At 34.3% G+C, this 17,432-nt stretch overlaps 1 protein-coding gene across 3 annotated transcripts in view; it reads right to left on the reverse strand.

Annotated features, from left to right (window-relative positions):
* zbtb16a (zinc finger and BTB domain containing 16a) overlaps positions 1 to 17,432 on the reverse strand; it is a 270,137-nt gene that overhangs the window by 243,194 nt on the left and 9,511 nt on the right. The gene's annotated exons all lie outside the window — the stretch shown is intronic.

Here is a 17,432-nt window from a genome sequence, read left to right on the forward strand (position 1 = left end):
CAATGTTTCATAATAGCCAAGCGGGCAGGTAAAATGGGATGGGTTGCTCAGTTGAGGTTAGCAGTTAGTCTCGATAGTTGCAGTGGAGGGGAGGTGTGCAAAACAAGAGGAGATATCTTGCACCACAATACAATACAATGAACTGATATTACACAATGGCTGAGCCCTTATCTCTCCCACGCAAAGTCAGTTTACATATGTTGCGCAGCTCTAGGAAGCCACAAACCTCCTAATTTTAGATGGCTTTTACAACTGGCAGATATCTTCAGACAGCATTGGGATATGCCAGGTGCAAACAACAATCTTGATACATTTCTCTTTTTTTTTTTTTGTGGAAATCTTGAAAGGCAAATGAACACAAAACAATAGTAAAGGAAGACTAAGGAAACATTAAACACACACAATGAACAGCCCATTGTCAACTTCAGAACTTAAAGCTGCTTTTAAGCTATTTTTTTCAATGAAATAGTTAAAGAAAATTCAAGATTTTACACCTCTTGTTTAATAAGCATATTGCCTTACTCTTTATTCCAAACACTGTAGAAGCCACTGCAGAAGAGCAAAAAACATTTTTCCTTTATACACAGTTTTAACAAATTCATCATTAAGTCAAATTAAATCTTTATGTTCCTCAATGCAATGACAATTGACTACAAATGTTTTGACTATAATCAGGCAGCTTAGTCAAGCCATCGAATTCTTTTCAAAATGTGTAACCTGGTGTCAAGTATTTAATCAATATGTCTTGTCTGTGTCTCTGACAGTGCAGAGGTGGAACTGATCTTGGATCACAGTAATACTGTTGTTCAATCATTCTAATGCAGGCGTGGGTTTCTGCAACTTGTGATGGTTTCTCTAGTAAAGAATAAATATATATATAAAAAAAAAAAAAAAAAAGACCCATTGCATGTCACAGCAAATCACAAGGACCATATTGCTAGATATCATAAGAATAAACAAATTTTTTTCTTGGGGGAGCTGGAGGAAAAAAAAAATCCTCAGCCACCGGTTCAATTTATTTATTAAGCATTTGCTGAATTTGTATTTTTTTCAGCTTTACACTACTCCTGTAGTTGACATCATGTACCTTTCCTTCGGCTTCTTTTAATTTTTAACACACAAACTGTACAAGTCCATTCTTCACAATATGTACCAAAGTATATATATTTTTACAGTAAAATTTACAAGTTGAGCAACATAGTGGAATACAGTGTCAATTTATAGTCTGTGGAGCTTAGTCCAAAGAGTTCATTTTTACTTGTAATTCAAGAAGATGTTACAGTTGTTGCATTACTTCTCCCCTCACAAGTTTGATTCCATCAGGATGTCTTTGGGATGGAGTTCATCTCATCTTATTTGCATTTTTGTGGGTTTCATCCAGGGATTCAGACTACTTCTTCTATCCAAAGAAATGCCATCGGATTGACTGACAAATATAGAATTACACAAATATAGGTTTTTGTGTGGCCTGCAATCGACTTATGGTCTATATCAGGAGAAGTTCTGCCTTACACAGCCTGGGGTCAGAAATATGCTTACTTCCTTTTAAAAATTACAAATATTATTATTAATACATTTTAATAATTAAATACATCCTTGAAGACAATATAAACAGTTCTAGTGTGGAATATAAATGTAATCTATGTGGTTGTGAGAGTTTGTTTTTTTTCCCCACCTTGAGTTAGGTTTTCTAATAAGCTCGAAAGACATGCAAGGTTAAGCTTATTAGCAACTCAAATTTGCCAAGTATGAGTACATGTGTTAGTGTTGCCTGCAATAGACTGGTGACACTTAAAGAGCTGATCCCCGTTTGTAAAATACAGTAGTCCAGAGTTGGTCTAATAGAAATCTTATTAGACAATGACGCTATCTGCAATTTAATGCGCTAATATACTGTGCAATGATTGAAGTCTAACTTAAAAGTAGGTGCAATTCTAATCACTTTACACCAAGTACAAATTATTATTTGTGTATTTGCACCTCCTTAGCATACTTAAGATTATTATTACAATTCTTTTTATATGTAAATTTATGCCTTTTTGCCTGATGCTATAATCCTATAACTTCCTTCAGGATAAATGTAAATAAGTACTTCAACTTTTGCCCAATTATGCAGTAATCTAATTATAACCATAGACTAGTAACAATTCACATCACTCGCATTCCTTTACCAAAATGAAAATTTTTTGGTAAACCCTGAATCTCAGTGTGAAATCACTAAAGCCAACAACACACTATGCTACTTTTAGTTGTGAGGCATGTCAAACTTGCCGCCTGCTGTTGTTGCTCTCATCATTAGATCATGTCAATTTACACGATTTGAAAAAGAAAAAATGGGCAGGTTACATTTACTGACTGCATGATAACTTTCCAGCACAGCAGTGCTCACCCCTTTTTGTGACAGCCAGTAGTGTGCTGCCGGATGGAGCCAGCATTGTATGAAGGGTTAACAGCTATGGCGAATTGAGACACAATCTCAGCCCTTTTTAAATTTTTACATTTGGTACTTAAAACACGGGAGCCAAAGGCTGACTGCCTCAGAATCACTTAAGATTATGTAAATGAAGGCTACAACAGGTAGTTGCTGGAAAAGTCATGTAATGTGACATAGCCTTAAGCTTATGTCATTAAAAACTACAGCCCCACTACAATGCAAGTAAATAAAAATCAAATGTTGAAAAACATTCCTCTTACAAGTACATTTAGCCAATATTTAAAGAGACTAAGTTTTGCAAGAAGCAAATCTTCTATTCAAGTGAAAAATGAGAAGATGATGATTTAACCCTGTTTAAATCTTACAAAGTTCTAGATTACTTTAGGCATTTAGCCAACAATTATCAGAGGTCTCTATACGACATTAACAGTGTCTTGTATCAAGCAAGCAAACTCCTTAAACTTTGGGATACAAATAAAAAAAAAAAAACACAACAACAACTTTCTTTTGACTATCAGAACAGACCTCACCCAGAAACATATAAAAGGACTGGGAAGTGAAATTTAAAAGGCAAGGATGAAAGCTGCAGACAACTTTTAATCTGAACAATAAAATATTCTCCATAAAAGTAAAAATGCGGAATCCATTTTATTACATGGTACCAATGAGCTTTTGTCCATTTTAAACATATTTCAGTTACTTTTATTTTCTGGATTAGCAACAGCAAAGTTCCCCCACCAAGGGGACTCTAAATAATTCTTTATGTTCACCTTCCACCGCTCAACCCGTCCCCACCCCCCAAGTCTACTTTAGGTTGATGGGTCTTTTATTAAAAAGTTTTAAAATCCCCCCATGTTTGTATGGATTTTTTGTAGCAAATATTGCCAAGAATCTCACTTACTGATAGACAGTCAATCATTCTGTCCATCTCAAACCTTAAACCACTTCTAGTGCAGCTGTGTGGCTGTATTTTTATGTCGCTCCTAGAATAACTTAACATACTATCCAGCTTGAGCTTCAGTCAAATGTTTAGCAAGGATATCTCTGGATCTCTATTTAAAAGGATGGATAAGTCATCTTCTTTGTCACTACTACTACCATAGCTGTGATATTAATCTTATTGTCAAATGAAAACTTGTAAGAAGTGCCAATGTAATTTTTTGTTCAATGGAGCAGGGGTATTAGTGTTTACCTAGCACATTTCAATGACAATTATAAATTCCTAAATCAAAATTTAACAAACAAATTATCTGAAGTCAAACACATTTGAATATTTTTGTCACTGCCAAATTGAACCAGTTTGTCTGTGTGTTGGACTGAGAGAATAAGGGAGGATCCCCACAGAATAGAACACATGGTTTCAAAAATAATGAATGGAAGAAATCAAGAATTAAAAGGAAAAAAACAACACTTTTTCTAAATGCTTTTATGCCAAAATAAGCTTCATCCTTTCTAAAGGAAGCACAGTACAAAAAAAGCTAAAAGACAAAATAAAAGCAGCCTATTTAAACATTAAAACCAATTAAATAATTTTAGAAAATAGTTAAAGGGCAGTACTTTCTGTATTTAATAAGCTACAGGGTGGAAATGCCTTAATTTTTCAAAATAAAGCTAGAAATTTATAGACTACAAAAGCAGTGGTCACCAAATACTTAGGTGCCTCATAGTCATAAGACAGCCTTTACACAGAAGCAGCGATGCTTGTTAAGTTTAATCATGTGTTTTTATACACTTCTCTCTACCAGAAATGTGCCTGTGCCTGATGAAAGAGGCAGTTTACAAGATGCCCCCTCAATACTCCGCAGAGGAAAGTGGTCTAACATGCTGAGGAATACAGAACGGCATCTGCGGGTGACAACAGCCCAAATCTCTCAGCAGCAGAAGAGGCAGAGGGCTGGAAGATGCAGGTGCGAGAACAATTACAGGCTTGGAAGTAAAATTAGACGTCAGCTAAAATTATGCCGCATAATGACCTTGTATTTACCATTAATAACATGTCAACGTCAATGCTGAGCAAATATAAGAAGATACAAGAGTTTAAGGCTTCTGAGTGACAGTCTTAATTGGAAATAGTTTTTCACCCCACAATTTAAAAAAAATAAATAAATAAATATTATATATACCCTTCTTCAAAATAACCACCAGCAAACATCTTTAGCAAAAATATTTTTCTCCTGCTCCCTTTTGACAATACACGCTGCTCCCCCTCTTTAGGTGATGACTGATAAGAGGCTCTCTCTATGAACCTGTTTCACTCAGATAGGACCTTCAGAAAAGGTGGGGGTTTCCAAATGAGCCTGCCAGGTTTTAGAGTTTGAAGATAAAGCCGTTAGAATCAGGGTTTACCTGCTTAAAAAACTGTCTGTTTTTAAAAGTCAGGTGTCTTATATCCTGCTTTCTGTTCTACTGCCATGAACGCCAATTGCTACTTAACTTATCTTTAGCTCAACTGGAGAATCTGCAATTTATCTACAAATCTACTCTTCTTATATTAAGGACCACAAGGTTATCAGTTGAAAGGATATGCCGAGATAACAGCACACCTCCAATTTAAACACGTCAACACAGGTATGAATTCTGGATGACAAGATGGCAGATTTTTCACAACATCTGCACCTATCTGATTAACTGAAAATGATGTGTTTATAGGGGCGAAGGTAGGGACAGGATTGGAAAAGTTTAATCTTAGAACACTAATAACTATTAGCCACAGTTTCCTATGTAGTTTAGACACTATTATACAAGTTTAGAAAATGTACTACTTAAAGTGAGCATGTGGTTTACTGCTAAACAAAGCAAAAGACCTAAATTAACTGCTAGCATAATTATACAGGATTGCTCTACACCAGAAATTTTACATCAAGCTAAAAAGAGAATATTACACTAGATGAAATTAAAATATGGCCAGTTTGGAGGCCTCAACTTCACTTGTCAGAATTAACTGGGTTAAAATCCCTCATATTTCTTCAGAATGCTAAAATATCTAAACGATGGTTAACAAATTTGGTGGTTGGGGGTTAGAAATAACACTTTTTATTCCAAAAGAAATGCATGAACAAAATGACCTGCAGGAACTGAATTTACTTATTTGCATACCTCTATGAATGTAAAACAAATATGACTCCTAGTTAAAAGCTCTTAAAATGTATGCACCAATTCCTTCTCCTAAAAATTAAAAGTGAGGAAAAAAAAAAAACAAAAAAAAAAAAAAAAAAAATGTACCATTGACTCTTTTTATGAATTAGAAATCTTCTGGTCAGTGGCGAGGGGCACCACAATTTAAATACATAAATACATACACCTTTATACCTTCACATAAAAGTTACGTCTCACTAATGGACATGGTAAACGTTTTCTATGAACACATTTTTATGAGACCTTCAGGTACTCTCATAAACACTTTCAATGAAACCGTATTTGATGTCTGCTACATGGGGGAGGGGGGGGGGGGGGGGATTTCATTTGTCCTTGACTATCTGAACTTTTTCCAAAACCATTTGCAAACAATGAAATAATGGGAGTTATGATCTCATTACCACTTAAATGAAAGCATTCTAGGGTTAAATAAACACCACAGAAATTAACAAGATAGATACTATGCTAGTAACTATAGTTAAATGCAATTGAAGAAGAGGATGAGATTTGAAGTCATAATTTTTTTTAAAGATGAAGGAGCACTAGTCAATAAAACTTTCACCAGTTTTAAAGCAACAGAAGAAAGCACAGATAAGAGTAATTTGTGCCACACAACATCACATTTTCCTCCATACAAAAAGGTATGATAAACTGTATAACCTGGCCATGATGTTAAATGAACATGGACGGGACAGGAAAGCAACATGACTAAAGTTTGTACCAAAAATGGTTAGGTGCAATGAATGTTCAACTGCTTACCAGCAAAGAATGCTTTTAATAAGAATTGGAAAATTTCTGGCCTAGTATGACTGAATGTGGGTATAGCTGTAGGTGTGGTGATGGACTGGAGCCTTATCCAGGGTCAATTCCAATCCTTCTGCCAAACTGATGCTGGATCCTTAAACATGAATTATATAGAATCGGCATAACTATGAATGGACAACAGCTACTGGACTTAATGTTACATTAGCTTAACAGTGATGTCAACTTCACATCCTTCATTTGCTCTTTCAAGGACAAAATTTCCATAACTAACTGCCTCATTGAACTAAAGAACTTTTACTGCAGTATTAACTTACTAATCTCTTTTATAGCTTCGTTGATTGCTTAAGGTATTTGCAAAAAAGTCATTTAAAAATGTCTATATATAAATCCTACTGAAAGTTAAATTAATATTAACGGTCCACTTTTTAAAATTTAAGTTATTCTTGTCATCATCTGGTTTCGGAAGACAGCATACCTAAACATTTTGATATACTCACTTTTATAGATGCAATGCCAGCTGGAGATGGAAGCAGAAGTCTGCAAAATCATGATATTTCTGCAAATATATTTTAATAAAATGGTTCTCTGTGCTATATAAACTGCAATGGTGGTCAAATCAGTCCAGGTCAGTAACACTGGGATTGTAATCACACTGGTTCTACTATAATATTGTATTTTGGGGAAAGTTCAATATCATATTTCTTCAGAATAACATTATACCTCCAGCTCAAATCACAAAATATCTTGCCTGAAGAAGGGGCTGGAGTTGCCTCGAAAACTGTTGTAATGTTGTAATCTTTTTAGTTAGCAAATAAAAGGTGCCATTTTGCTTGACTTTTCACTACATTCATAATGGCTAACACGGTACAACACCCTAGTACTACAAATAAAAATAAATACAGACTGCATACATTTTAAATGTGTCATTTTATCTTGCAGAACATTTGCAATCTAGTATAATGAAAATTATACACACACACACACACACACGTGCAAATACATACACATACCCCCGGGGTATTGAAGCTCAGAAGGCTCTTCCTCACCTCATCCTCAGCAGATACACACATATACTCACAAACTATGAACATCACATATGTAAATAATAAATCAGGCATTTGTGTAGTGTAATGAATGTAACAAACTAGCTGATGAGTGCAACAACACGCGGGCAATCACAGTATAGTACAGTTGACAAACATCAATTAATCATTTTTACAGGCCTATTCTACTTGGTGGCAAAAAGGCGATACATAACATGGCCTTTTAGGCTGGAAAAGGGATCCAACGTTTGGGATTAAGAGTTGTTTGGTACATCTTATCTCCTGTAGTGGCCTCATTTTCTGACACACTGTTGCTCACGTCCTTGTTGCAGACACCACAGAACTGGACCGAACATTGATACTATAGTTGCTAGAAGGTCACTCGCATTAATCTCACCCGTTGTATTTACAGATTGTTTAATTCATTTTCTTTTTTATTAAAATGTCAGGTATAGTTTTCAGCAAAACAGCACCTTATGCTTCTCGCTCTTTAATTTTTGCTGCACCACTAGACTCTAATTTTGAATAACTATCCACGTGGGCCTATTTTTTGGCAGACCAGTAATACACCAATTGTACAATCTTCATAAAAATGACCTATTAAGACACCTGCTCAATCATATCCCATCCATATCAACCAACCACGACTCATTTTTCTTTTAAAAACTTTTTTTTTTTTTTTTTTTTTCCTTCTAAAAAAGGTATAATTGGATAGGTTTAAAAACCATTAAGATTGAAATGGGGTAGGTGTATTCTGGACAGTGGACAGTTGTAAAATACCTATACTATTGAAAGTTTTACTTTTCCCGTTATTAGGCATTTTTTTCTTCGCATATGTGAAGGCTCTTTTGTGAGCAGGGCCCCAGAGTGTGCATCCAAGTTACCCTGATGGTAGATCCAGCCACACTCTTGTGTTAAAGATCTTTGAAGTGTCTGAAGGCTGATTATTATTCTGTTTGTGAAATCTTTCAATAACTCCTCAAAAATTAATCATAATAAAAAGGTCAAAACACTAACTGAAGATTTTTTGTGTGTGTTAGTTTGTGCTGCAGTAGGTAAGCAGTCAATTAGTGCTGTGGGCAGACAACACTTTAAATTCCCTAGGCAAGGTAACACATGTGAAGCAGTCAACGCAAGGCAGATCTCTTACACTGTTAGAAAGTGCATTGGAATGCAAGCATGAATGGGTCTCATTGAGATAAAAACGTCCATAAAACAAAACGTGCACGCTTATAAAAAAAAAAAAAAAAAAAAAAAAAAAAAAAAAACACAAAACACAACTTTGTTATTTTAAACATCCTCTTTGAATAGGTTTTTTTTTCATATAACAGCAATTCAACCCACCATTGGCTTAGTTGCCACACACATTTCCTTCTGCTAAGATACATATCTAAAGAAAAAAATTGTTGGAAGTTGTTACAAGTATAACTAAAATATAAAAAAATATTCTTCTTTTCACAAAATATTTAGACATTCCAACCTCATATTTCCAGTACTGTTTTGTTTAAAATTGATTATGAAGGTATACAATAAAGTTTATTTCATGAATTTATTTAAAGTACCAACTTTAGCATTTCTAGCCACAGGACATCTTTCATCCATCCACTTTTGAAAATCACATTTCCCCTGTTTAGGCTCAAACGGTGCCAGATTCTGCCTAGACCTTTTTGGAAACAAGGAAGCCAGTCCTGAATGGGACACCTTAGGGAACACTATGTCATACTGGGCCAATTTGGAGTTACCAATTAACTTAATATGCCTGCCTGAGTTATTGGAGAGGCAGTCAGAGAACCTGGAGAAACATCATGGATAATTCATTGAGAAAATGCAAACTCCACAGAGTGACAGGACCAGTAATCAAACTCAGAGAGCCATGGTCATCTAATATGCTGTAGGGCAGCACAATGGCATCTCTTTATTTTAAAATGTGCATTTCTTCGCAAATACAAAAGTGACCCAATCCCCCAAAAAACCCAATTTGTGTTTGCCATGTTTATTTAAGACGTACACCTAAAAAAGTAATATAAAAATCTTCTTACTAGTGGGGCTACTATGGCAAGATAAAAGTTTAATTTAGTGTCTCATGAAACATGAAAGGCACAATTGGGGGAGTAAATGTCAATTTTAAATCTGTACCCTACATTTTTTCATGTCTAATAAATCTACAAGATTTATCAATATATCACTTTCCATGTTTAAATCAGGAGAAACACCACCTGCATGTCAACTCCCCCTCCAACAGAGCCAATCCAGAACCAATTAAGCAAGCCTGAAGTTTATGACACAATGCAGGGCAGCACTGAATGAATGGAATTGGCTAAGTTTACGCAGGAAGCAAGCACTTACCAGTGCATTCATTCTAAAATACAAAAAAAACCCTGTGCCAGATCTGGAAGCAATTATAGCCAGTTAACCTGATCTGCCTGCCACCAAAATTAACTCCAAACAAGAATATTTTTCACATTTGTAACAGGAGATGGCACAGCCTCGTGTTTGACTGCCGGGAAATATTTAGTAATTAGTCATATGAAATATCTCCCCTTGTGCTCAAGCTGTCAATCCACAGTCTTAAAGAGAAAAAAGGCTTATAAACCCTCCTGCAATAAACCACAACACAGCCGGACACAACAGGATTTATATAAGGAGACACACATTAAAGTAATAAATGAGTGACTGTTCTTCACAACCTCCCAAAACAATCAACTAAACTACAAAAGAGATGAGTGACTATTGACACTGCTGTAAACGGTCTTCTGTTCTAGGAAGCTGTTAGTTATGGGAACTTGGTTATAGAGAAGCAAGTGAAAAATGCACCATTGGCATCAATGTTGAAACAAATGACTATTGAAGTTTAAACAAAATAAAGAAACTGCCTCACTACAAATAATTTTATTATAGTTAATGTAGCAATTAAAAACAGAGCTTCTTAATTCACCTTTTACAATACAGGATCATGTGTAGCCACAAGCTATCCCAAAAGTATTATTTAGTACATGATCTCTATCCTGGTACAACCCATCACAAGGTACATTCTTACACATGACTAATTTAGAGTAACCAATTAAAGGAACCTGTAGTTTTGTACAGTGTAACAACTTGTGGGAAATTCACAAAAGATACTGCCAGAAAAAAAAAAAAAATAATAATAATAATAAATTTGTACACACTTCCGGAGAAAACAAAACATTAAATGATAAAAAAACAAAAAGAAATCATTTAAGATCAATAAAAAATAAAAACAATGTGTTATGGCTTTTAAAGCTTCATAAGCTACATATAACTGAAACACAAAAGGTGTTATGTTTCTTTATAAAGGCATTTGTTGCTATGAGAAATCAAGAAAAAAAATAAACTGTCAACAAAATACATGTACATTATATACAATATTTGGAGTATTTAGTATATAATACACTGATAAAGACAAACAAATACTCAGATGAGCAAAAAATTATAAAAATGTCTTTACCCAGAGGTTGGGAAACTGGAGAAAAAAAAAATAATTATAGCCTTATATGTGATGTCAAGAATTATACAAACCCTTTTGCAGCAAATGTTTTTCCTCTCCTCCAAATTTGAGGGAGGAGCTAAAATCCAGCATGGCTTGCTCTTGAACAATTCAATCAAAGCAACATTACAACTGCTGGAATCTCAGCATTTATTCACTTCTATTAAGTGAAGACAGAAACTGATTCAATAATCTTTAGCTTACTTAGCATAAAAAGCCAATTTCGGTGCTTTTTTGTTTTTTCTAATGGTTTTATGTTATTAGTATTGCATTTTCTGGAAGCTGCAATGTAAAACGTAGAAATAATTTTAAAAGCATATTGCTCTATAAGCACACAAAAAAAAAAAATCAACATTTCTTATACTAAGAATGTACATTGACACCACAAACAAATCAATGGAATTTATATTGCAATTTGAATAATTATTTTATGAGAATATCCAGGCAAACAAATACTTTAATTTTTTTATTTACATACTTTCATTATTCATAATTTTTTCACTGAAAAAAAAAAAAAAAAAAAAAAAAACACAACACCACATGCTTTTAAAAATTAAATATTCCTTAGAGTATTTAAAAATATGCAACATCCTGACACTCTTCCACTCCATACTTTTCCACATAATGGCTTTCTTCCCATGCTCATCATTAAGTAGAGGAGAACAAAAGTACAGTGTGTACAACAGGTCTTAAAATTTTTATATCCCATCTGCTTTTTTCTGTGGCCTTTTACATTAGTTAACCTCCATTTTAATGTTCTGCAAACTGTGTAATTTTAATTCTGTAACCGGTGTGGTTTATCAAATCATTTTAATCTAAGATGTAAAGCCTACAACAGCATAACCTAACATGGGGTAAGAACAATGTTCCACTTATTTGTCTATACTGTATTATCTAAAAAACAACTTATTTTGAACAATTTTTCTTCCCTTGTATACTTAGCTCTAATGCAGTTCTAAAATGTACCAGTTATCCAACTTGTATAGGATTCGTTAATTTTCTTACATTTAGACAGATATAAAATGGTTTACAATTTCAATAACGGACTTTTAAATTGAAGCACCCTGCAGGAATCAGTTGCCTATTGATAGAAATTTTTTGTACAATAAAATTTGTTCTACGTTCATCATGCCCTAATCATGAAACACTTTTCAATAACATCACCTCTGTTTTAAAATTAAAAATTCTGTATAGTCCGTTAAAAGCTACTCTATTAGTGCAAAACTAGGGAGGGGAAAAAAAATCATATTTAAATGTTTCAAGAAAATGAAATGTCTAATCATTAGGTTTCAGACATTTAGTTTGTCTTTTGATTTTGAACCGATGAAACGTAATGGAACCATGGATGTAAACATTTGCAATCTATCAGTTGAAACTAATTCCAAAATATTAAAGCTTTTAAATAAATAACAGACACTTCATGCAAAATAAAAAAAAATAAAAATAAAAACCTCCACACAACACCAAAAGTCTGAATTCCAGCAAAATACAATGACTATTATGAGAAGATGTTTAATCACTGCACAAACATCTTCACAGTAGAACTTTCTCTCCAAGGTGAAATGTCTTTTTACAGAAGCTCTTTAAATAAATAAATAAATAAATAAATAAATACGCACCCACACTTGGGTCTGATCATACACCAAAATGAATAAAAAGCAAGACAACTGAAAAGAAAGAAAAAACTTTGGACTTGGCTGTCACAGTGAGGCATATTTTATATATATCCACACGTGGAAGTTTGTGTGTCTGCCCGGCCCAGAAGTGAGAGGTGGAATCGGGGTAAGGGATACACAAGTGAGACCAGCACTTCAGCAAAGCAAAACCTCTGAAGAAAGTCACTCACTTAGAAACCAATACACAAGCAAGGTGAGTACACCACCAAAAGGAAACCTCCGAAGGAGGACAGTCACTTAGCCGCTAATGCACAAATGATGCAAGCATGTCGGCAACACACATCCTCCTAGGAGAGAGATGCCCAAAGTAGTTCCTTTCAATGACCTGACATCTGTACATTTTAAATTTTCAATTTTTCCTGACGATTTCAATAGTTTCTAGGACCCAGTGCTTTTTACAGCACAGGCTTACACAGCTAGTGTGTGTTTAAATTATATGTATATATTACACACACAAGTTCGTGTTTTTTCTGTGGTTTTTATTATAGTCAAAGACAAAAATGAACCCTTATAAATATCTGTCTTTGATTTTGAAACTGAACAAAATTTATTTAAGATTAAAATCAATTAATTCATGATTTTAAAAGAAACGTTCTATAAACTGCTTCCTTAAAGTAATTACAATAGAGGGAAGAGACAGTTGTAAGCTTGCACCATAAAAGCTAAATCATGTTAATAATTTAAATACTAATGAGTGGATAAGTCAGAAATAGTTGAACCATATTTTTTACATTGTCATTAAAATTTATGGCTAATACCATTCCAAAGTATAATTTTAGGGAACGTCTCAGCGATGTTCTCTTTGAAATATCAGGTTCACCTTGTTTCTCTTGCCCGATTTTTGTAAGCCCATCAATACTACAGGTTTAATGCCTTCAGCCAATAATACATTTGATTTCTTTATGTACAGCAAGGCAATTATCTCGCTAGCAAAAAGTATGTAAATCAACATTTGTAGGCAAAACAATCAGCACTACCTGTTAAAAGGAAGTTAAGTAGCCCGATTCTAGGGGCATGCTAAGACAAGGCAACAGTGTGGACCAATAAATTTTACCGAGTGTTGTATTGGGTTGTCTAAAATGTTGAACACCATAGTGCTTCTCCTTTTACTGCTGCTTATTTGTTTACACAAAGGTGGGACAACATTTTGGCAGAGTTTGCAATTTCCATCTCCTCATATGTTCAGCATGTCACAGACAGCATTGCATCACTGGCAAATTACAAAATGTAATGCACAATATTAAGCAAAAAAAGGAGGTTTCCTCTTTTTACTTTTGCATACAAATTCATGGGTTGAAACCTCATCATTAAATAATGCTGCCTCATACTACATCCATGGCCAGTTCTATAGTCAAATAACTTGCTTCTGTACCTCATGTTGCAGTCTAATAAATCAACTAAACCTTCTGCCAAGGATAACCAACTATGAGCGACAAGTGACTGCACACCGGTTAGACTGCCAAAGAACATTTTGTTTGTGGCTATGATATTACTTATAAAACTTGAGCTTGGAGACAAAGGTCTGACAGTACACATTCAAATACATATCTCTGAAATAAGATTAATAGGATTTAACTACAACATTGCACTTTCACCCATGTGCAGTCTCAATTTTCTTTTAAAATAGCAAACTGCTGTGCTTTACAAGCAACAGTGGACTTATAATCCACCACACTCACCTGCCCAGCCATACTTTTAAAGATTACTGAAGGCCAGTTGGGCAACTTCAGAGTAACTTCCTACTCGGCCTTTCAGTCACTGAGCCATGCAAGGTAGCATGAAGCACATCTGGCTATGTAAACCATATGCAACAGGCTTACTTGGATGTACAATTTACACAGAAGTTTGAACAAGAGCCATAAGCAAGTTGATATCTGGAACCATGAGATAAAAAATAGGTTTGCTAACAAGATTAAAAATGTATTTAATCAGTAGGTCTGGAGGGCAAATAGAGAAGTACAAAAACTCAAACATAGCAAAAAAGAGTGTATTCCGTCTAGTTGTTTTGTTTCCATATAGTAAGTCAAAGATGATGGAATTCATTCTCACTTGCCTCAGTAAACTAAGCAAAATGTATAAACATAACTTCTACAACATGCTTAAAAACACACACACACACACACACACACACACACACACACACACACACTCGTTCCTTGGTATTCCTTTTTTTAATCTCTTTACTGTCAGTCTGTACTATACATAACTAAGGAATATAAAAAGCAAGAATTCTCAACTCATTTTATTTGATTCATTAAAAGAAACAGCCTACATTTGGTTATTCATTTGGCTAGAGAGTAGAGCTTGGTGGAAGCAAAAAAATAAATATTGAAGAGTAGGGGAAAAGTTAAATGCACAGCACACAACTCCATCAAGCACTTACTCATTTTCCGGCTGCAACCAAAGCTCTTCTGATTTGATACTTTATCTCCTGAAGAGAGGCTGCAGTAAATGTACAACTTAGAAAATTTATTAGAAAAGAACACAAAATTAAAATTGCTTTTTATACAATGAACTTCATTTACAATACAAGAACCCTGCAAACATTTTTCTGGTTGACATAGCACCTAATAACACTGTACAATGTACGTAAAGAAAGAATCATGTGCGTACTAAAGTTTAACTTGTAAAAGCAGCTAATTGTTAAGAATAAAATAGTAAACATATAAATGAAAGAAGAGTTAATGGAAACAAAAATAAATACAATTCAACCAATATATACTCCAATAGAGGAAAAAAAAGTGCAGTCCATGATTATTTGGTAACAGTCATACCAAACTGGTTGTTCAGCTGCAAAGTACAACAAAAGTCAGACAATTTGCAAAGATGCATAGGTTAAGAGGTTCCATTCTTCCAAGGTCAGAAGGCACAACTTGGAAAGGACATTTGGTCTTCTACTGGGCATTGAACTACAACTTGCAGAAAAGTCAGTTTGCCTTTAACTTCTAGAAATGCAGCTGAAGAACAGAGCTCAAATGAAAACATAGTCCATGAAAATAAATGACAATAAATCCACACAGTAATTTAAAAAAGCTGTACACGGTAAATGATCAATTAGTGTGCCTTGGAAAACATTTTATATAAACATTTTTGTAATAATGTGTGAAATAAATTTTTGGACTACGTAGCTTCTAACTATAACTAGAATTAAAGGTTTTATGGATTATTTTCCCACCCCAAATGGTATGGATTTATATAATTATAGATATTACAGTCAATACGGAGTCGTATTTTAACAGTTACAAGGTAACTTAATTCTAAATACTTTGAAACATTTGAAACTTGTTAGGGAAAGAATAAGCCAATTACATAAATAGTATCAAGGAGTCAGGATCAACTGTTTCTTACCCACATTCTACACTTGAATCAAAAACAGGCTTAAACACTACGGACATAATACAAGTCTTGCCATAAGCAGATCCAAATTTCAGGAATTTTTGTCACAGCTACTATAACTTTTAATTTTTTTTAGTACAATGTCAGTTAGACTAACTTGTTTTATAACCGTTTGACTCCAATTGATATTCCTCCAAACATCCCTTTCTTTTCTGTGCTCATTTACCCTTATGAGGGTTGCAGAAAAATCATAGTCCAAACTGCAGTGTCAACATACCCCGATTATTATTATGTATAGTTTGTCCTACAATTTGTACCATTAAAATATTTCCCCATTACAATAAAAAAAACTATTTTTATACCAAAAGATGCTTATCAAAATTATGTTACAAAATTTTGGGGAAAATACAAAATAAAGGTTTTTTTTTTTTTTTATTATTATTAACGAGGAATAAACCTTTCAGTTTTTCTAATTGATACATTCTTTCTTGGTAGAGCTCTAAATTTTTATATTTTCAGCCTTTGTCTCAGACTTTATGGGCATTCACATACTTTGAACTATACTCTGTTTCATAAGCTATGTAGGTGATGTGAATTAGCAAAAGAATAAAAAAAAAAAAAAAAAGACAGCTAAATCTGTGCCAAAAAAGAAAAAGTTGTTTTCTGAAAAGGTTTAACTATATTGTCTTCCAAGAATACAAATTTGTCAGCATGCATTTCCATATTGTATGTATATATATTTATTATTAATTCAAAGCTTTACAGTCCCCAGTTAAAAGCTTGGATTCTAAATGCATTTACTGTACAGCATACAATGTTCAAAATCTGGGGAAAGAATTCTAGCTTGGTAAGGAGAGGGTCCTTTAAGTATTGAACAATTCAATTCAATAACACCAAGGACAATATCCTTAATAATGAACTTGAGTGGTCTGTGTTTTATGTGGTGAGAAGGAAAGGGATATTTTTCTAACTTCCAAAAAAATAAATAAAATAAAATAAAATAAATAGAACATTCAAGACTGTAAGTTCACTATATGTTGTGTTTTCTCTAGCATTGATGAGAAACAGAACGGGGTGAGTTGAATCCAACAAAATAGCAGAGGTCTCTAGCAGAGCTAAAAGGTTACACGACCGGGGTCAACATTGTGACCACCTCATTTCCTGAGGAGAGCAGCCTCTTCCACTCGTAAACCTAATCAAGACTTCCTCGTCCTGCGATGCTCTTGACAGAGCTACTTGTCACTGACCATGCGGTAGAGGGAGACTGGTTTGCATTACAGCAGCCTTCATCCAGGTGCCTTTAATAAGGTTTGCCAAGAACACAGGACCTCAGAAGAGTCACCATCAAAAGATCTGGAAGTTATCAACTCAGGGCATATTTTCACGTGACTAGGAGAAAGTAATGGAAATTTCCCACATCTCTAATAAGAGCTAAAGGATGTGGGGGCTGGGGGAAGACGACCTGTATATTGCTGAACATTCTGCAATCACATTTTAAAAATAAATCAATCAGCATGAGTACTAAAAGAAAAAGATCA

This window comes from Erpetoichthys calabaricus, chromosome 9, assembly GCF_900747795.2.
Source record: "Erpetoichthys calabaricus chromosome 9, fErpCal1.3, whole genome shotgun sequence".
NCBI lineage: Eukaryota > Metazoa > Chordata > Cladistia > Polypteriformes > Polypteridae > Erpetoichthys > Erpetoichthys calabaricus.